Source organism: Pristis pectinata, chromosome 15 (assembly GCF_009764475.1).
Source record: "Pristis pectinata isolate sPriPec2 chromosome 15, sPriPec2.1.pri, whole genome shotgun sequence".
NCBI lineage: Eukaryota > Metazoa > Chordata > Chondrichthyes > Rhinopristiformes > Pristidae > Pristis > Pristis pectinata.
The window spans coordinates 34,110,950-34,131,124 of NC_067419.1; positions in this window are offsets into that span (position 1 = coordinate 34,110,950).

Below are 20,175 nucleotides of genomic sequence, written 5' to 3' on the forward strand. Positions count from 1 at the left end.
CCAGGCATAGACAATAGGTACACATAAAGTAGGTGCTTCAATTTAATCTCAGTTACTAATTTCAAAGCAGTTGCTAGGATGACTGATTATAGCATTGCCCAATTATGGCCATTCTGTCTTGAGATAGGATTGTTGCATTATTTCTTTAAGTATTATATGCAGCCGAGAAACACAAATGTAAATCCTGTTCTTCAATTCTTATTTAATCCAGGCTCTGGCCTGTGTCCAGGCGGGTGGCTTTCTTAATCTGTTGGAGTGAAGGTTAGTGAGGGCTCTCTGCCAGGATTTTGAAGAATTCCCAGTCTTTTGAAAGATCCCCTTTAATTGGTGTCCACTACCATACAGAGCATTGAGTTAAATGAGAAGAATTACAATGTCATTGTGGTTGTTCAGCATATGAACAATTAAGAGAGACCAGTTTTGGATCTCACACTCTTTCCTCCTGTATTCCACAAAATTATCTAAAACAGGGATTAAGCAACCACATTGAGATCTTATTGTTGGCTTGGATCACAGTGCAAATTAGTTGATTTTCTGGGAGGACCACACACTGTGTGTGCTCAGCTCAATTGTTTAGGGTCCTCACCAGTTTAAAAAGAAGCTTTTCAAGGGGCTACTGCCACATAGCAAACAAGGGGGGAAGTAAAACATATCAATCCTGTAAATTGGCTGGGTGCCATAACCAAAGATAATGCCTGAGGCAGCAGCTTGCTGCTTCCATTCCAATGAAGTCTGATGCCCAATTTTATCTTTGGATAGTTGTCTTTTGGCTAGTGTTAGAGTTGCTACAATCCTGTGCTACTCCAACCCAGGCCCCACTTCTCTTGTTTTACCATCCCTAATCCACATCACATGACTTAAAAGAAAAATTCATAGCAGTATTCCTGTATTACTTAAAAATAAAATCCAGCGCATAACTTGTGCAAAATTTGAAGACTTGAAGCTTTGCTTTATTGGATGCAAGCAAAATCCAAGAGCTATGATTAATGCAACATATCCATGAATAAAATTAGAGCTGATTAGTGCAAAGAAATAGTTCCAAATCAGGAAATTTGGAGAAAGGATTTTAATCTTTTTGACTATTATGTGCCCACTTAAACTGCTAAAATACTAGCTTTGTTTTCTTTGAACTTAAAACATTTTAATTAATAACTTTGACAGTATTGTGTGGGTTTGAAATAATTCATGTTGAAGTTAACTGGCCTGTGTTATACATTACATATGGATTAACGATCCTGTTCCACTGTGAGCTGGTCACCTTAATAATTGGTTCCTGATGTCATTGAGAATGAGACAAGAAGTTATTATATGAAGAACTTTGAATGGAATAATTTAATCATTGGTGCGTTACCACCCACTTTATAATCTTCTTTATCAATTGTGTAATCTGCCTCAGTGTTGAAGAACTGAAGTGTAAAAGTATTGTAAAATGAAGTTGAAACTTCAAAAAGCTCACTTAGCCAGTGATACATTGCACCAGATGAAGTCTCTTGTTGTGCTTCCAACATATTTCAGGGAAAGGTTACATTTAAATTGCTAATGGCGCTCTCAGCAGGGGCTTCAAAACAGTTAAAGGAAATTTAATATGCGGTGTGAAGGGGTTTCATCTAAGCTCCAAAATGCTCTATCCTTGGAACCTGATTGAAATCCACCCATTAAAGTAAATGCAGTTTTAAAGTTTACTGCTTACAGTGGACACCCCCACGACCATGTTGTTACATCATGGGCACCAGATATCAGAAACCAATGAAGGAAAGCAAACAGTGGATTAAACAATGAGAGGGAAGATTTCTGTCAGACCACAGCTGCTTTTACGATAAAACCTCCCATTGAATTATGGGTATGGACTGTGAAGCCCATAAATTGGAAATTTCCATGACTTCCTTAGAATTTTAATCTTAACAATCCTGTACACCAATATAGAACTAAAGGCCATATGTTATGGAGAATAAGACTCCAACAGAATGCAAAACAATGAATGATCATGTCGAAGTTAGGACTTGTATAAACCTTCGACTTCACAGATCTTGCAGTTTCAGGTTAATTTAAAATTCTCACAAAATATGTATTTGAAAATATCGAAAGTATGAGCTCAGTTTGGATTAAGTGAGGTCTCATTTGTCATGTTTACTTAAAGGTATAATGAAATTAAAGCCGAGTTTAACTTTAGTAATCAGATTTTTACATGTTTTATACAGATAGTTAAGGTGCAGGGTGATGAAGCTGTCCAACATTGCACAGCTCAGCTCACAGTAGCAATGAACTGCATCTGCCATTCCAAATTGTTTTGTAGCCAATGAAACATTTTTGGTCTGTAGTTTCTATTACAACAGAAAATATAGCACCCAATCTGTGCACAGAAATCTTACACAATACCAAAGACTTAAAAAGCAAAATCAGCTGTTTTTTTCAGGTTTTCTTGTGTCTCTGGATTGTGACTTGAATAACAAACCTTTGAAAACAAAGGCTAGAGTCCAGTTATAATTCTCAGCATATATAGGTTTAATTTCTGAAAATCAATTGGTTCATACAAACTTGTACCAATACATATAATCCTTTCATTTCATAAAAGGGGAGTGGCCAACTTTGACAAGGCTGGTACTTAATGCCAATCTTAACTGCCCTTGAGGAGATGGTGGCAGTTCTTTGATGAGGTTACTCTAACAGTGCAGCAGGTTAGGGAACTTCAGGATCCAGTGATCTTGAAGGAAAATTTCCAAGAACAGGGAGGGGAGCCTGCAAAGTTGTGGTATTCCATGTGCCATTGTCCATATCTGCCTAGCTGTTAGATTCTGTATGGACTTGCTGTCAAGAAAGATTTGGCAAGTTGTTGCAGTGTATTTTGTCAGGGTCTACTGTGATGACACGTATGACTGATGGGTAGGGTCCAATCAAAAGGGATGTTTTATGCTGTATGACAACACTCAGTGGGAATTTATCCCAATTAGAAAGAGGGATTCCATGAGAAGAGGTATAATCTGTTGTTAATAAAGGAGGTCAAGGTTAATATTGAATTAAAATGTAGAGCATACGAAGTGCAAGGGCAGACAGTAGGCCAGAGATCTGGGAAGATTTTAGGATCCAACAGCAAAAGACTAAAAAGCTCATAAGAAGGGAGAAAACTGATTTTGAGAAAAAATTTGTGTGTAATATCAAAATAAATGTAAAGGCTTCTGTCGATCTATAAAAAGGAAGAAGGCGACCAAAATAGGTGTGGGACCTCTAAAGAATGAGGCTGATGAATTAATAACAGGAAACAAAGGTATGGTAGATATGTTAAATCAATTTTTTGATTCAATCCTCATCATGAAGGACACTACAAATACATCTAAGATAACAGATGGGCTAATTTCAAATAACGCAGAGGAACTTGTAAAATTCTCATTCACAAGTGATAAAGTATAAGAAAAACTCACAGGGCTAAAGGTGGAGAAGTTGTCAAGATCTGACGACCTGCACCCAAGGGTTTTAAAGGAAATGGCTGCAGATGTAGTGGGCCCATTGCATTGAATACACGCAGAGGGTACCAGAATATTAGAAATGAGCCAAAGTGACTCCCTTGTTCAAACAAAGAGGAAGACCGAAGGTGGAATTATAGGCCCGTTAGTTTACCATCTACTGTTGTCAAGATGCTAAAATGAATAATCAAAGAAGAAGTAACTAATCATTTAGGAAAGCTAAATATAATCAAACCTCATGAATGTAGTGTACTGCTGTCGCAAAACAACAAATTTCACGACATATGTCTGTGATAATAAACTTGATTCTAATTCTGATTCAATATGCTTTTATGAAATTCTTTGAAGATGTGACAGAGAGAGTTGATAGAGGGCAACCTGTAGGTTCAGTGTATTTAGGTTTCCAAAAGGCACTTGACAAGATGCCACATAAGAGTTGGTGCATAAGTTAAGAGGAAATGTGTTTGCATGGATTGAAAACTGGCTTTCACATATAAATTAAGTGTTGGAATAAGTGGGTCCTTTTTAGGCTGAAGGGATGTAACCAGTATAGTACCCCAGGGATTGGTTCTTGTCCCTTAATCGCAGAAGGGAATGAAATGTAAGGTTTCCAAATTTGTCACAGATACAAAAGTAGATGGAAGGGCATGTGGTGATGAGGCCATTGTGATTCTGCAATCAGATCTAGGTAGATTGAGTGATTGAGTGAAAACCTGGCAAATGAGGTTCAAGGGGAGGTGTGAAGTCAGGCACTTCAGTAAGAGGCATCAGTAGCCTGAGGGTGGAGAATGCCAGATCATTAGATATATTTAAACTGGAGATAGATAAATATTTAAAAGATTAAGGAATTGAGTATGATGGGGAACTGGAGAAGAAGAGGAGTTGAGGCCAGTGTAGATCAGCCATGAACACATTAAATAGCAGGGCAGGCTTGAGGGCTTGGCAACCCACTCCTTCTCCTTTTTTCTTGTGTTCTTATGCTATAATGTTTGACTTCTTGAGTATTGCTGCCACTGCATTTGTCCTGGCAGATAGAAAATATTCCGTTGGACTCCTGTGCTGTCCCATGTAGATGGTAGAAAAGCTTCAGAGAATCAAGAAGCAAGTCAGACACCATGGGATACACAGTCTCTGATTTTCTCTTGTAGTCACTGTATTCATTTGGCTGGTCCAGTTAAATTTCTAGTCAATTGCAAAGCCTCAAGGTGTTGATTGTTGGGTAAACTTGGTGATGGTAACATTTTTGAAGGTCAGTGGGAGGTGGTCAAATCCTCTCTTATTGGAGATGATCATTGACTGGCACTTGTATATGCAAATGTTACTTGTAACTTAGCAGCTCTTGGCTCATGATTGGTTCTTGTTTCTTTCAAACATAAACATCTTCATCTCAGTGATGGAGTTGAGAATGGAAATGAAAACTGGATAATCATCAGCGAGCATCCTTATTTTTGACCTTGTGATGGAGAGAGTATAATCTGAAGATATTTAGGACTAGGACACTGCCTGATGAACTCCTGCAGCAATATACTGGATGACCTGATCGACTGCCAGCAACCATAACCATCTTCCTTTTACAGTCATAGAATCATAGAGTTATACAGCATGGAAGTAGGGCCTTCGGCATAACTTGTCCATGCCGACGAAGGTGCCTACATGAGCTAGTCACACTTACTTGGATTTGGCTCATATTCCTCTAAACCTTTCTATTCATGTACCCATCTAAATGTCTTTTATATGTTTCAATTGTACCCACTTTCTACCACTTCCTTTGGCAGCTTGTTCCATATACCCACCACCCTCTGTGTGAAAAAAGTTGCCTCTCAGGTCCCCTCTACATCTTCTCCCTCTAATCTTAAATCTGTGCCCTCTAGTTTTAGACTCCCTCACCCCAGGAAAAAGAAGGTGACCATTGACATATCTGTGCCCCTCATGGTTTCATATACCTCTATAAGTTCAACCCTCAGCCTTCTACACTCCAGGGAAAAAAAGCCCCAGCCTATCCAGTCCCGTTTATAACAAGTCCTCCAGTCCTGGTAACATCTTTGTGCATCTTTTCCGTACCCCTTCCAGCTTAATGACATCCTTCCTATAGCTAGGCAACCAGAATGGCACACAATACTTCAGGTGCAGTCTTGTCAACATCTTGTACAGGTTGTAACATGAAATGCAAACTCTTGTACTCAATGCCCTGACCAATGAAGACAAGCATGCCAAATGCCTTCTTCACCACCTTGTCAACTTGAGTCTCCTCTTTAATGGAATTATGTACTCATACCCCTAGGTCTCTCTGTTCTACACCACTCTCCATGGCCCTGCTGTTTACTGTGCAAGTCCTGCTCTGGTTTAATTTCCCAAGATTCAACACTTTGCACTTGTCTGAGTTAAGTGTGTTAAGTTTCGTGCTAAGTGTGACTCCAGAATGTGAATTTATTTTCCCTTCTATTTTACCAGGGCTTCTTGATGCCACACACAGTCAAGTGTTGTCTTGATTTCAGGGGCAGGCAATCTCGCTTGATTGAGAATAGAAGTGGCTGGATTGGATTTATCCTTCTTTTTTGTGCACAAGGTGTACCAGAGTATTTTATGTTGTTAGGTAGTTGCCAGTATTGTAGCTGTACCTGGAATAGCTTGGCTCGAGGCATAACTCATTTTGGAACACAAGTTGTCAGCACAACAGCTAGGTTCCTGTCAGGGCCCATAGCCTCTGCTTTATCCAGTGCAATTTTTCATTTCTTGCCGTGACGTGGAGTGAATTGAATTGGCTGAAGAACAGCTTCTGTACTGGAGCAGACTGCAATGGTTGAAGATTGTTGCAAACACTTCAGCATGTACATACATCCTGGGGTCCATCATCAGTGAAGGTGGAGGTCATGGAGCCTTTGACAGTCAGTTATTTAGTCATCCATGAACACTCATGATTAGATGTGAGTGAGCTTCAAATGATCATTTCTTACTTAAGGGATTAATTTCTTGAAGTTTAATCCTTCTTTAAGGATTTTATTTAATCTTGTCAGGCATGAAGTCTATCACACAGAGACACTTTGATCATGCACTTTCTGTCTGAAGGATAAAAACCTCAACAAGATGCAAGATTAAAAAACAATGCCATTCTGTCTTAATTCCAATCTGCAAAGTATAGCTCTTATATTTATCATCTTTTGCGTATTATCTTATAATGTAGGAGGTCATTCAGCCCATTGAATCTATTCTAGCACAAAAGTGATATTTTGAGTTTATTCATGTGACATCATTACAATCTGAGTTCCCAATAAAGGAAGCATAATACTGGGTCAGTTTTTATGTTTTATATTTACATTAATACATTGCTTATGCTAAGTATCTCTATAATCTCTTGCAGTTCTGTCACTATCTGAGGTACCATATACTCCTCCAACCTGATTTTTTGATCATCCTCAAATTTAATTATCCTGCTACTGGTGGCTATGACTTCATTTGCCAAGAACCTAAATGCTGGAATTTGCTCCATAAACCTCACCAGATATCTACTTTTCTTTTTCAAGACTCACATTAAAACCTACATCTTTTGGTCACCTATACAAGAAATGAGTGCATTATGTCACTTGTCTGATAATGTTCCTGTGGTATCTTCAGACATGTTTAAATAATAAAGATTTTATATAAATAAATGTTGTATAGTATTAGACTGCAACCATATAACTATTCCATTTGCAGTGGCCAGAAAGATAACTTTATTGATTGATAGGCTGGAATTTATATCTCGGACAATACCAAAGACAATATTCCACCTTATTTTACACAGCAAGAATTGTTCTGTGTTCCATCAGTTCCAGGGCATTATGTGGAGCTCAGACGGGTGTTTCAGACTATGATTCCAGTCTGACTCACACTGAAATATCACAGGCTTGCAATTGTTCTCAAGTCACTTGTAAAGAGCATTGAAACTTGGTCATTTGCACCATTTTCAACAGGTCCCACTGGCTTTTTTCTCCACAAGACTGTAACACCACCCCTATACAAGTGCCAAAGATGCACCTGTAAAGACATGGTCACCCAGTTATTTTATGTAAGCCGTCCATTCCTGGAAATATTGGTGCAATCAGATTCTGCCCCCACCTGTGGCACATGAATCCACCATAATTATCAAGACATTTCAACTCCAGAAAGTTTATGATGAATTCACACACTGGAATTGGAATTGGTTTATTATTGTCACATGTATTGAGATACAGTGAAACACTTAGTTTTGCAAGCCATTCATACAGGTCATTTCAAAACACAAGTACATTGAAGTAGTACAAGGGAAGAGCAATAACAGAATGTAGAATATAGTGTTACAGTTACAGAGAAAGTGCAATGCAGACAGACAATAAGGGGCAAGGGCCATGATGAAGTAAATTGTGAGGTAAAACGCTCATCTTTAACGTACAAGAGGTCTGTTCAAGAGTCTTATAACAGTGGGACAGAAGCTGTCCTTGAGCCAGTGGGGAGAGGAGAGAATGACCGGAGTGGAAGGGGCCTTTGATTATGCCTGCTGCTTTTCCAAGGCAGCGAGAAGTGTGGACAGTCTTGGTTTCTTAATCATTGGCTTCCTTAGCCCCTCATCCTCTCCTATATTCTATACTTCCTGTCCCCTTCCTGCTGGAGCTTTCTAGTAATCATTAGTTGAGTACAAGTTGAAGTTCAATGGAAGTTTTCAGTACACTTCAGTACACTGAATTTGTTGTTCTGGGGCCCCATGCACAATCCCAAACAGTCAAAATTTCGGCATTCATTCCCCATTGACCACAAACTGATCTCTGTATTGACGAGTGCTCCTGGGTTTCCAGATTAATTATCATAAGCTAAATAAGGAAATAGGGAATGAACAGACCTTTCACCAGAAATTACAGCAAATAATCAGGAAAAATTCAATCCCAGTAAGCGTAGCAAAGGTTGCGATTCTTACAAATATGATAGTCCTGCTCTCCTTTTCACATGATGTTGGTTCAAAGATCTGGTTAATCAAGTAGTCTGAGGCTGTCTAGCCTGAAAATCTGAGGGAGCATTTAAATAAGAGTTGAAATCTTCTTGTGGAACTCAAATCTAGTTTTTTTCATTGTATACCTGACCCACAGGGACTTATTTTGTTGGAAAGAGGAAAAAGGTACATACTGATTATAATTCCACAGGCTCAGAATGTCCTGTGGAGAAGCTGAAGTATTTTTGGTCTGCAACTGATATTTTAATATCAGAAATATTGCAACCAACTTACACACCATAAGGTCCTGCAGCATGATAACTCCTAGATAAAACTCCTAGATTAACATGACTGATAAATATTGACCAGAACATTACCTAAAACTCCTTTGCTCTTCTTCGAAATATACAAAAGGCTTCCATTTATATAACACTTTGCATGAGCTCAGAATATCCTAACCTTTTGGCCAAAGAAGTACTTTTTGAAGTGTAATTAGTTCCGTAGTGCAGAAAAACTATTGTGCCTAGATAATGTGATCTAGTAATGTTGATCGCAAGTTAAATATTGGCTAGGGTGCCCCAATGTTTTATAAAATAGTACCACCTGAGAAGCAGGTACCCCATCTGTAAATAGTACCTCCAACAGTGTTGCACTCCCTCAGTACTGCATCAAAACCTCAGCCAATCAATTCTCTGGAGAATCCAATCCATGGGCAGGAATGCCACCACTCTGACTGAGCTAATCTAATCTATTTTATTCCAGCCTGCTATCAAGAAATATTTAGATGAGTTCTCAAATCATCAAATAGAAGGCTATGGACCAAGTGCTGGGCAATGGGATTAGTACAGATGGTAACTTAATGGTCGGCATAGACATGGAAGGATGTAGGATCTATTTCTGTGCTATTTGACTTTATGATTCATGGATGATCTTTGACTGCAGTTATATGACATTACAAGGCTTCACATGTATTTGGAGTATTGCTCCCTGGCTGGTTATATCATACATGATAATTGACAGAATGCAGTAAAGTTCATGAATCATTTCAAAATAGCCAACCCAGGCCCCAAAACATGACCAGCTCAAAACTGCCAACATTTCCCAACAAGTTCTAGCCCACTATTTTGTCATGACTTAAATTGCATCTATATCCAATTTCCCATCAGAGGGGAAAATATGAGCACAAAACTGATATAAATAACATGTTATACTGTGTTATAATGTGATCAAGGAAGCAATTCTAGAGGTAGAAATTTGTCTTTGGTCACCTGTGCTGAGCACACTTTATTATCATCTGCTCACATTGTACTTTGCTTCCAAAATTCAGTTCTGTTTATGTCAATAGAATTGAGAATTGGAAGAGGAATAAAACACACATTTGAGGGTACATCACCCATTTAATGCATGCAACCAAAGATAAACTTGTTTCCTGTTATCTTCTTTAACAATCCAAAATTTTCTATCTTTTATTAGAATTTGCAGTTCATTGAAATATTTTGCATCTTAATATCTGTTGACCTGCCAAAAAAGAATGGCTAAAGAAAAATTTATTATTGACTTGGCCACTCTAAGAAAGATCAATCAGAATCATGACTAGAATTCTGTGCTGCATTTCACAAGGCAAAAAACAAAATCCATTTAAATTATGTTGAAGCATATGTCTAGGAGTTTGCATAACTGAAAACAATGCCAGCCCCAAGTGCTCTCATGGGCTGAAGAAATGGATTAAACTTCTCCACAACACTCGGTGCAAGACACCTCTTCTGTGCATCCTGAGCATTGCATGTGTTCGGAAGTGGCCTTGTGGGACGATTTGAAGCTGTTAAGATCTCTGAGCATTTAAAGGGCCTCATGAGTCCCTTTAACAACCACTGGAACAAAATGCTTCAACAAAATGCAAGTGGTGGCAACCATATAACATTTATAATGTTCTACGTGCACAGGAGAGTGTTTGCTTTCTCAAAATGTTGAACAAGGTTCAGGAGCACATAGGGCATTTTCTAAATCAGATCTTGTACTGTGCTGGAGCTATGATCCATAGAACAAGATTATGGGGCGGCTCTGGAAGAGACCTTTCTGATCAGCCAGTGTATTCACAAGACTGATAATTGGAATAAAACCACATCTTTTGTGGTGATAGATTACAGGAATGCTTTGCTTCTCTGAAGAGGTGGATGCACAGCCTGAGCCTTAAACAGACCTCATTGATCTACCATTTGATAAGAGCTGAGAGCAGCCTCTCTGGAAACTCTCCAATTAATGGGGGGGGGGGGGGGGGAATACTTACATTCCAATTGGCTCATATTTGCAATTTTACAGTAGTTATAAGATCAATTTACCCTGGGTGAAAACTAGGATTGCAGGGGATAAAATTGGGTGTTGAACTGCCTCCTCTCTCTCTACCCTCCCTCCCACTGCACCATCTCTGAAATTTGGGACTCAAGAAACTCTAATTACCCAGCCTCTTTTACATGACTTACTTGTTGGGAAAGGAATGACATTATTGTTAGCAAGAGCAAGTCACTGGATTCAGATTCAGATTAGTTTATTGTCATACTGTATAAACCAGTGTGCAATGAAATTCTTTGCCCACATGAAGCTCACAGAATTGCTAGCAAGAGCAAGACATTAGATTCAGATTCGTTTATTGTCAAATAAACTCCTGACAATTTGGAGGGAATGTAGGATGACATAGACATAGAGAGTTGTACATCACAAAACCAGGCCCCTCAGCCCACCAACTTTATCAAGAATCCAATTAGGCTAATTTTATATTAATCCCATTTTCTTTCTCCCTATGTTCCCATCAACTACGCCAAGATTCTACCACTCACTTACACATGAAGGGGCCAATTAACCTACCAACTCATATATCTATTGGACAAGGGAGGAACATCCAGAGGTCACAGGCAAAACGTGCAAACTCCACAAAGACAGCACCGAAGGTAAGGATCTGGAGCTGTGAGGCAGCAGTGCTTCTAGCTGTAGTACTGTGCCATTCTGTATAGGATTGTGGAGCTTGCAATTGGAAGAGGCAGGAAGTCCAGAGAAAGATTTCAGAAAAAGATTTTGCTCCCAGCCTACAAGAGAACACATCTCCAATGTTGGAAATCTTGTACCCAATGGTCAGGTTGCTGGTTATAATGGCCTATTTGTGTAAATTATCTCATTAGAAAAAAAAAGGACCAAAAACAATTTGTCAATTAGGAATTAGGACAACAAATGCCAGCTGGAGACATTCACATTGTATGAACAAATAAATAAAAATTGAAGGCTCTCTTCACCTCTGAGATTGGCAGTCTTCCTGTGAGTGAATTCAGACAACTGAGGGGTGGCAGGAGAAGATGGGGTGGAAGCCAATCTGGGATGAGGCTTAATCTATTCCACTCTCCATCACGACAATACGGTTCATAATCAGTGCAGGCAGGGAGATTAAAGTCTGACCTCACATCTTAACCAATCGCAACTGTGTACCTTAGAGAAGTTGCTGTAGTACTCTCCAACTCATCATCTGGACTCACTGGCAGCCTCTGCAGATTTGACAGCTTGAATGTCCACAATAAATGGCCAGAGCCCACATATAACTCGATACGCCAGAAAATCAAAAAGCAAGCTTCTCTTTTTTTTGTGACTACAACAATATAAATCTTTGAGAAATTAATTATGAACAATTCCCAGTAAGAAGAAAAACCCAACACTTACAGCTTTGATTCCAGTCAGCAGCCTATAAATCAGATCACACTAGGGATCTCAAACTGCAATTTCCTGTTCCTTTTTTAATGGTTTGTACAAACGCCAAGTTGCTGCTGATATAAAAGGAAACAGATTATTACCTCATTGAAAAAGAAAGTACTGGAAAAATGCATGTGTTCCACAAAGCTGACTTCGTCTGCAGTGGTTTGGTGGGTTTCTTTCAGTATGTGCACCAGTCAAGAAATAGGGTAGAAACAAACATGCGGGGAAACTATTAAATGTTAAAAGAAAATTGAAGTTTTTTAAGAGAATCATTCAGAGGAGGCTCATAATAATTTTATTCTTGTGTTCTTCAGAAAAGTAAAACAGCACATTTATTAAAAACACCTTGTACTCACTACTAATTTAAATGCTGATTCTGTTTCCTTAATTGCTAGTTTATGTAAGTGGACATTCCTAGGATTTCCATTAAAAGGAGTCACATCCTTTGGAGTTTTTTCCCCCCACACTGCTAGAGCATAACAATTACTTAAAAAGTTAATTTGTGCTGGTTTGCTCTGTCTATTTCTAATCTTTATCAATTGCTTTTTTGTTTAAATAATGGGTGCTTTGCAGGAATTACTGGACATAACTGTGTCTGGGAACTGATTTGGTTAGAATTAAAAGCTTATGAATTAACCTGATTTAAGCCCTTGATACTCAGCGAGTTTTTACTGAAAGGTACTAACCCTGAAGCTTTGAAAATCATGTTGATGAATTGTTCCAACAGCAAAATGAATTCCCTACTTCACATTCTGAAGAATAGACTTAGAATATGCTTGCATTCCCTTTCCAACCAAATTAAACCCAAATACCAAAGGAAAATATTGCAGATGCTGGAAACCAGAAATATATTTAGAACATGATTGAAATATGCAGACAGCAACTGTGGTTAGTGAAATAAAACTAATGTTTCAGATCAAAGACACTTTACCAGAATTGGATGAAGTTAGGGATGAATATGTTTTAAGTTGCCTGGAAAATGGGAGGGGAGAAGAGAACAAAACGAAAGGTTGGCCCCGTACCATCACTTCTTTTGTCCTTCCTGTCTTTGATCTCACCCACAGTTTACTCTGGATGGGCTAGTAGTTTTGTATCAGTGAACATCTGTACTCTCCTCTACCTGCTTAGTGTGATGTTCTTCCACCGTGGCTGATCACTCTGCCTTTGGTGCTTTAGTTATTCATACTGATGGAGGGTCACAGACCCAAAATATTGACCATTTCTCATTCCATAGATGCAGCCTAACTTTTTGAGTTTTCCAGCAGTTTCTGTTTCATATTTCCAGCAGCTGCAGTTGTTTTTAAATTTTAAAGTTACCAGAAACTCTGGTGAATGATCCAAGCCCTGTTCCTCCTCTACCTCCAGTAATGAATGAAGAAGGAAATGAGTTCTCTGTCATGAAGTCTGAAAATCTCTGTTCATCTCTGTCACACATTTTAATCCATTTAACCAGAAAGTCAAGCCTCTTGTCCACCTTACCCTCATAACTATCTATTCTATTTCCCCTTAAGCCCTCCTGAAGTCATCTTGGACACGGAATGCCCTCTTGCTTAATTGATTGGACTGTGGACCATCTAACTATTCTTCCTGACACTCTGTCAGGTAAAATTTCTTAAAAATTTACAATTCTTGCCTATGTTTCCTTGAGATTATTTAGAACAATATCCATCAGACTCTAATAAAGTTTAAAAAAAGAAAGAAATATAATTGCATGACTAGAGCTCTGGAAAAACTGTAAGAAAGCCCTTGGCCTCCATTGATTTTTACTGTTAACTCTGTTGCTCTTTCCATTGATGCTGCTTGACCTGCAGATTGTTTACAGCAGTTTCTGGTTTTATTTCAACAAATCTAATTCTGAGGAGAGGCCTTTGTGAGATATACCAAGTGGAGACCAGTCACTTCATCACATGATCTTAGAGCTGAGCCACTCTGGGGGCTACTCTTCGCAACTCCAGAAGCTAGGGGTTTGGCTTGGCACATTACCTGGCTACCACTTTGGCCACAGAATACTGAATGATGGAAAGACATGTGGAGGGAAGAGCAAAAGCAATGAAATAATATTGAAAAATTGGAGGTGGTATAATAAATAAAATCAGATTTGGTTTTCACTTCAGGTTGATAGCTGAGAATCTCACTGTACTGAAGGAAAAGAAGTGTGATTTCTTGAATTATCACATATTCCAATAACCAGGCACAATGCAGTTTGAAAGTATTCTTTGAAGAAAGAAACATTACTGTCAGTTCAATCTTTCTCTGGTGAAGAATTCACTTTAAACAGTAAGAATTAACGTTTGAATTTCAGAAAGTCATAACTTTAGAGGAAAAGAAGTCTTAAAAAAAGATCTATTATGACAATATAAATTGTACTTTGTGAAGAAAGTTAGCCAGACTGTTCGTTTTGTCTGATGCTTCAGGCAAGATTGGTTTGATGCCTCCAAATATAGTTATCACTTCCATTATAGTGTTGCTGGTTTCAGGGAATAGATTTCTTAATTTTGCACACAAGATTTTCTTGCTGGTAAAATTTGGTTAATATTGCCAACTGAAAACAGCAGCTTAAGGGGATGAGAAGAATAGCCAGTACCATCCCTGAAGGAAATAGGAGTCAGAACTCCAGAGCTCCAAAACTTGCCCTGGTCAAAAGTGTGTATGATGAATGTTAAATCACTGACTGAGGCAAGCGATGATGTACTGCCACTGAGCGTCTGTTTCCAGGAGCTAATGGTGAAAAATAGTGTCTGAATTGCCTGCTCAGACTTCTGTTGGTAAAGCGGTTTTGCACATACAGAACTAATGAGGGATTGCAAAGCAGGTAGGTCTTGGTGGTGCCTGATGATTGCTGGTGCTGCTATCTTCTGTTTGCAGCCAGCACTATTTGTTATCTTTGCAAAGTCGAATATGACATTGAACAGAATGAAGGACCCTCCACCCTCACCTCCAAATCCCTCCCCATCAACCAGCGCACAGTGAAGGGGTTGGGCACAAATGCAAGTTAATTGCTGGATTATTTCTTTTGCTGGTGGTGCAGCAGATGTGTTACTGGATCCTTAACATGTTGGTAAACTAGGTTACTCAGAGTTAGTGGAGAGACATTGATTTAAAAAGTCAATTTTTTTGTTAAAGTAATAACTTTTCTTTCTTAAAAAGAAAATGCTGCCTGAGTGTGATGTTTTAGGCAGATCTTGTGTTTCCTAATATGCAAATGAGTTTGAGTTTGCAGAAACTTGTGGAGTCATAGTTACACAGCATGGAAACAGCCCTTCAGCCCAACAAGCCTGATCCAACCAAAAACCACTCATTCAATTTGACAGGGAGAAAAAATAGTTTTCACAACAGGCAGCATTGGCAATTGTAACCAAAGTGGAAAAGTTATGCCAGGATAACATGCTTCTTTATATTTGTCCACTTCATTGTCTGAAAATCTTGATATTCATTTTCTCAAATGTTCAACCATTATTCAAAGTTTCGCAATTCAGGTGCAGTTTTCAGGAATCTCTCAATGTGTCCTGCAGCTGTAACACACCCTTTCTGTAACAGATGCAATTCAATGGGACAAGCCCTGCTCCATATCAGGCCACCTGCTGATTCCTGCAGCCACTGTGGGTGACCTTGGCTGAACACAACAATTACATGAAACAGCAGGCACTATACATTTCACCTGCAGCTTGCAGCACAGTGACAGGCAATGGTTAATCACACATCAGAATCACCAAGTTCATTGTCAGTGATTTTGCCACTTTGAATTAGTTTGTAGCTGCACTCCAGATACTCAAGCACAGAAATTTACACCAATAATCCAGTACAAAAGAGAATTTACTGATGGAGCTGCCATTTTTTGATTAAACATCAAACCAAGTCCCCATTTACTTCTTCAGATGGATGTAAACGATTCTAGGGCAGCGATTCAAAGACAATCCTGTTCTGGCAAATGTTTATCCTTCACTCCATATTACTAAAGCAAATCTGATTACTTGGTCATTATCACGTTACCTTTTGTGGAAGCTTGCTGTGAAAATTGGCTGCTGTATTTCCTGCGTTAAATCAATGACTATACTTCAAATGTAATTCATGGGCTGTAAAAGGCTCAGGGACATCCTGAAAGGGACTTGAAAGGTACAACATAAATTGTTTTTTTACACTTAGGTTCTGTTTAACTGGAGATTTGAGGAAAAAGGAAAAACAATAACTATAAAATTAACAACACATAGTGCACTATTACCATTAACATATTGTACCCAGATAACCCAGATAGTAAGTTAATCATTACTTCACAGTGGTTGTCAAGTTAATGGTAGACTGAGACCATTAGTATCCAGTGAAAAATGCAGATTGAAAGTGTTAAGAGTCATGCAATGATTATAGTCAGGCATTTCTTTCCTATAGTCATAAGATACCTGGCACACCAACCTCCTCAATCACTGTAAAAAAAAATCAAATATTGCTTTTGATTTGTCTCAACAGTGTGCCTAGAGATTTGGCAGGGCAGCCTCCCTAGATACCAATATGATGGCCAGGAAGCTGGTGTTCATTATGAACCAAGTATGTGCTGATTAACATCGGATGCACTTAATATGGGGTGGTTATTCATTTGAATTGGATGCATCTCAGACATCACCAAACAGCGACTAAAATGGAACAGTGTACCTGAGTGCAATCACCAATTCGTACCATAATGGTGATAAACTGAAGATGACATTGGACCAGCCAGGTACATTCTGTGTCTACAAGAACAAGTCAGAAGTTTGTGGCAAGTAACTACCAGGCATGAATCAGGAGTGTGATGGAATACTTTCCTCTTGACTGGATACCATCCAGGAGAAAGCAACTTGCATAACTGACACAAGATTCAGCTCAAGCATTTACTTTCTTTATTACTGATGCACAATTGTTGCAATATTTGACCTCTACAAAATGCACTGCATTTATTTACCAAGGATGCTCCAACAGTATCTTCCGAACCCAGTTACTCAAGACCAAGAAGGACATGGGCAGCAGATGCATGGGGACATTTGCAAGTTGCTTACCAAGTCACACATTGGCCTGCCTTGGAAATATTACATTATTCCTGGACTATTGCTGAGTCTAAAACCTGAAACATTCTTCTCAACAACACTGTGGGAGTGCCTTCACCAGAAAGACTCCGGCAGTTCAGGAAGGTAGTTCACTGGCACTCTCTTAATAAGAGTGAGGTATAGGCAACAAATTCTGGCCTTGCCAGTGATGCCAATATCTTGCAAAATGAGTTCAAAAATAAATCCTGTGGCTAATATTTTCAAAATTTGGCCAAAGCTGTGTTACATTTTGCATTGAGTCCTTGTAAAAATCAATGTTATTCATTTTTCATTTTTTGTGTGTACCTCACCTGAAATTTATACTGGTTAGTTTTTAAATATATCTCAATATGTCATGGGATACAGCCTAGTGATGAAAGCAAAATTGTCTCAATAATTGATGAGTGGATCTCCAGGTGGGATAAGGAGTTATGACACAAGTTTACAGCGAAAGCAAGAACAAAACAAAAGCCATCTGGAAGGGATTATCAAACAGTAAGCTGCTTAAATGTTTTAAATGATGATACAAGCTGGAAAAGTAATGCCTGAATGGTTTATAGCTGTCAACTGAACCACCTCAAGATGAGTCCAAACCTTGCATTCACTGGCAGATTTCCCAGTGAATAGCTCACGTCAGGTCAGATGGCTGGAACAGCAGCATTATACTACCTATTGCACACTAAATTGGCCAGAAGGTTTTAGAATCAAGACCCATTCAATGACAAGAGAGAATATCTAAGAATGCATTTCAATGTGATATTGAATTTTGAGAGGTGTTATTATTTTCACAGGGCATTAAACTGATACCCCAATGAGCCATTAATACGGACTTAATAGACCCAATCAAGTATTTGTTGGAAATTCAAATCTCAACAAATATGGCCAAAATATGAAATATTTAGGATGGAGTTGTGAAAGTAGACTGTATAACCTTCTTAAAAATGGACATGCATTTCAAAATTAATGGGTAAGGTACTTTACATTGTCTGAATTATATAAATGTTCCTTATCTCCAGCTATTGTTTTCTTAATAGAAATTTTACTAGTTAGTTTGGAAGAAGCAAAAGATCCAGTTTCCTTCCTTTTATGTATTGCAGAATGATACCTTGAAGTACAATTTCATTCTGTGTTATTCCTTTTTATAGGCTACTTTAATTGGAGTGGTTTGAATGAAAAAGATGTTTGTCTGCGTCCGACAACGTTCTAGTTAATTCAAAGCAAAAGATAATTTTTTTCTCCGATCTACTCTTCCATGATAAAGTGCTTATTCAGTGACCTTTTCTGAGTGCTGCATGATTTTACTTATCACAGGGCAGATAGATGCATACAACAGATGATTCTTTGTATTATGAACCAAAATTGAAAGAAAGAGAAGAATTGCAATTAGGTAACACCTTCCTTGTCCTAAAAGCCCTGTATGTCAAAGAAGATCTATTACAAAGTAGTTGCTGTTGAAATGAAGAAAATATAACAGCTAATTTGTTCACTGTAAGCTCCCACAGACAGCAATGTAATAAATCCAGATGTTTTGCTTATTCTGTAGAGTGAAATGGTATGAACATTAATTAATGATAACTCTCCTGATCTGACTGGTTTGTTAGCTGCCTTACCTGCTGGAGAATAAAATGAATTTTGTCTGAATCTGACTGCCTCTAAGAGTAATCTGAATTGAAGTAAGTTTCGATATTTATAAATGCTGTTTACACAGCCCAACCATTTTCATGAGGTGCTGAGTTAAATTTTTATGACCATTTTACTAATAACAGATGTGAAAAGATGCCCCCGAATTTTAAAAGTTGAGGAGCCAATAGAGGGAACAGTGCTTGTGACTGAAGCCACCATTGGCCCGGTAATCTGGGTGATTCAACAGAGTATAACAGTCCAGTGTAGTTTGGCGAGAGGAAAAGCAACAAATGGTGGTATTGGCGAGGTAGACCTGATTGTGAAGTGGTGCATAAAGGCAGAAAGAAACAGGAAAGATAGATGCTGTGGTCAGAGCATCGTATGCAGCAACTGCAGCGTTATAGAATAGTAACATAGTGCTTAATTCCAGGAATTCAGCCGGCGATCTGGATCATTGATCCAGAGGCATGCGTTTGAATCTCACCATGGCAGCTGGAGAATTAAGTCCAATCAACTAAGTAAACTTGGAGTTAAAAAAAAATGCTTGCCTCAGTAATGGGAAGCACTAAACTATGGAATTATTGTCAAAGCCCATCTGGTTGGCTGATGTCCTTCAGGGAAGGAAATCTGCTGTCCTTATGTAGTTGACCCTTAACTTCCCAGTTAAGGAACAATTTGGATGGATAATAAACGCTGGTATTGCCAGTGTGGTCCACATCCTGAGAACAAATGAATAAAAGCTCTGAAGATAATGTGGCCAGCGGAGAGGCTGCAGGTTGTTGTGCAACCACACTGAGAGAAATGTTTTTGATGTCATCAGGAGACAAATTGCTGAGATGCGAACAAAATAGATCAGTTCAAAGGTGAAATATGAGTGTCGGTTTCCAGATCCAGGAATGAGCCATTTTGACCAAACATCTCCCACTAAATTACACTACAATGTAGTAAAAGTGACAGTTAATCAATACTTTTAGGTGCTAATTTTATTACAAATGTAAATTTTAATCTGTAAATTATCAAGCCTGAGTAAAATGTGAAATGATAGTTAGAGCTAGCAAATTTGGATCATTTGGTTTGAGGTATGCTTGTGGAATAATTTTGCCAATTTGTCAAAGATGGTAAATATAAAATACAGAAAGGATGAACCTCTATTTGTGTATTGCCACAGGACAACCCAAACATATTATAGTTGGTTATACATTTTTGAAGTGCAGTCACTGTTGTGACAAAGGATATACAGTATAGCAGAAAAGGTTGTGTGCGGAGAGATGCACAAGCACTAAAAGGATCTAAAAGCACTAAAAGCAAGCACTAGAGAATCTGTTGTTGACTATGGAATATATATTGGGCAGAGCAGGGAGGACAACTT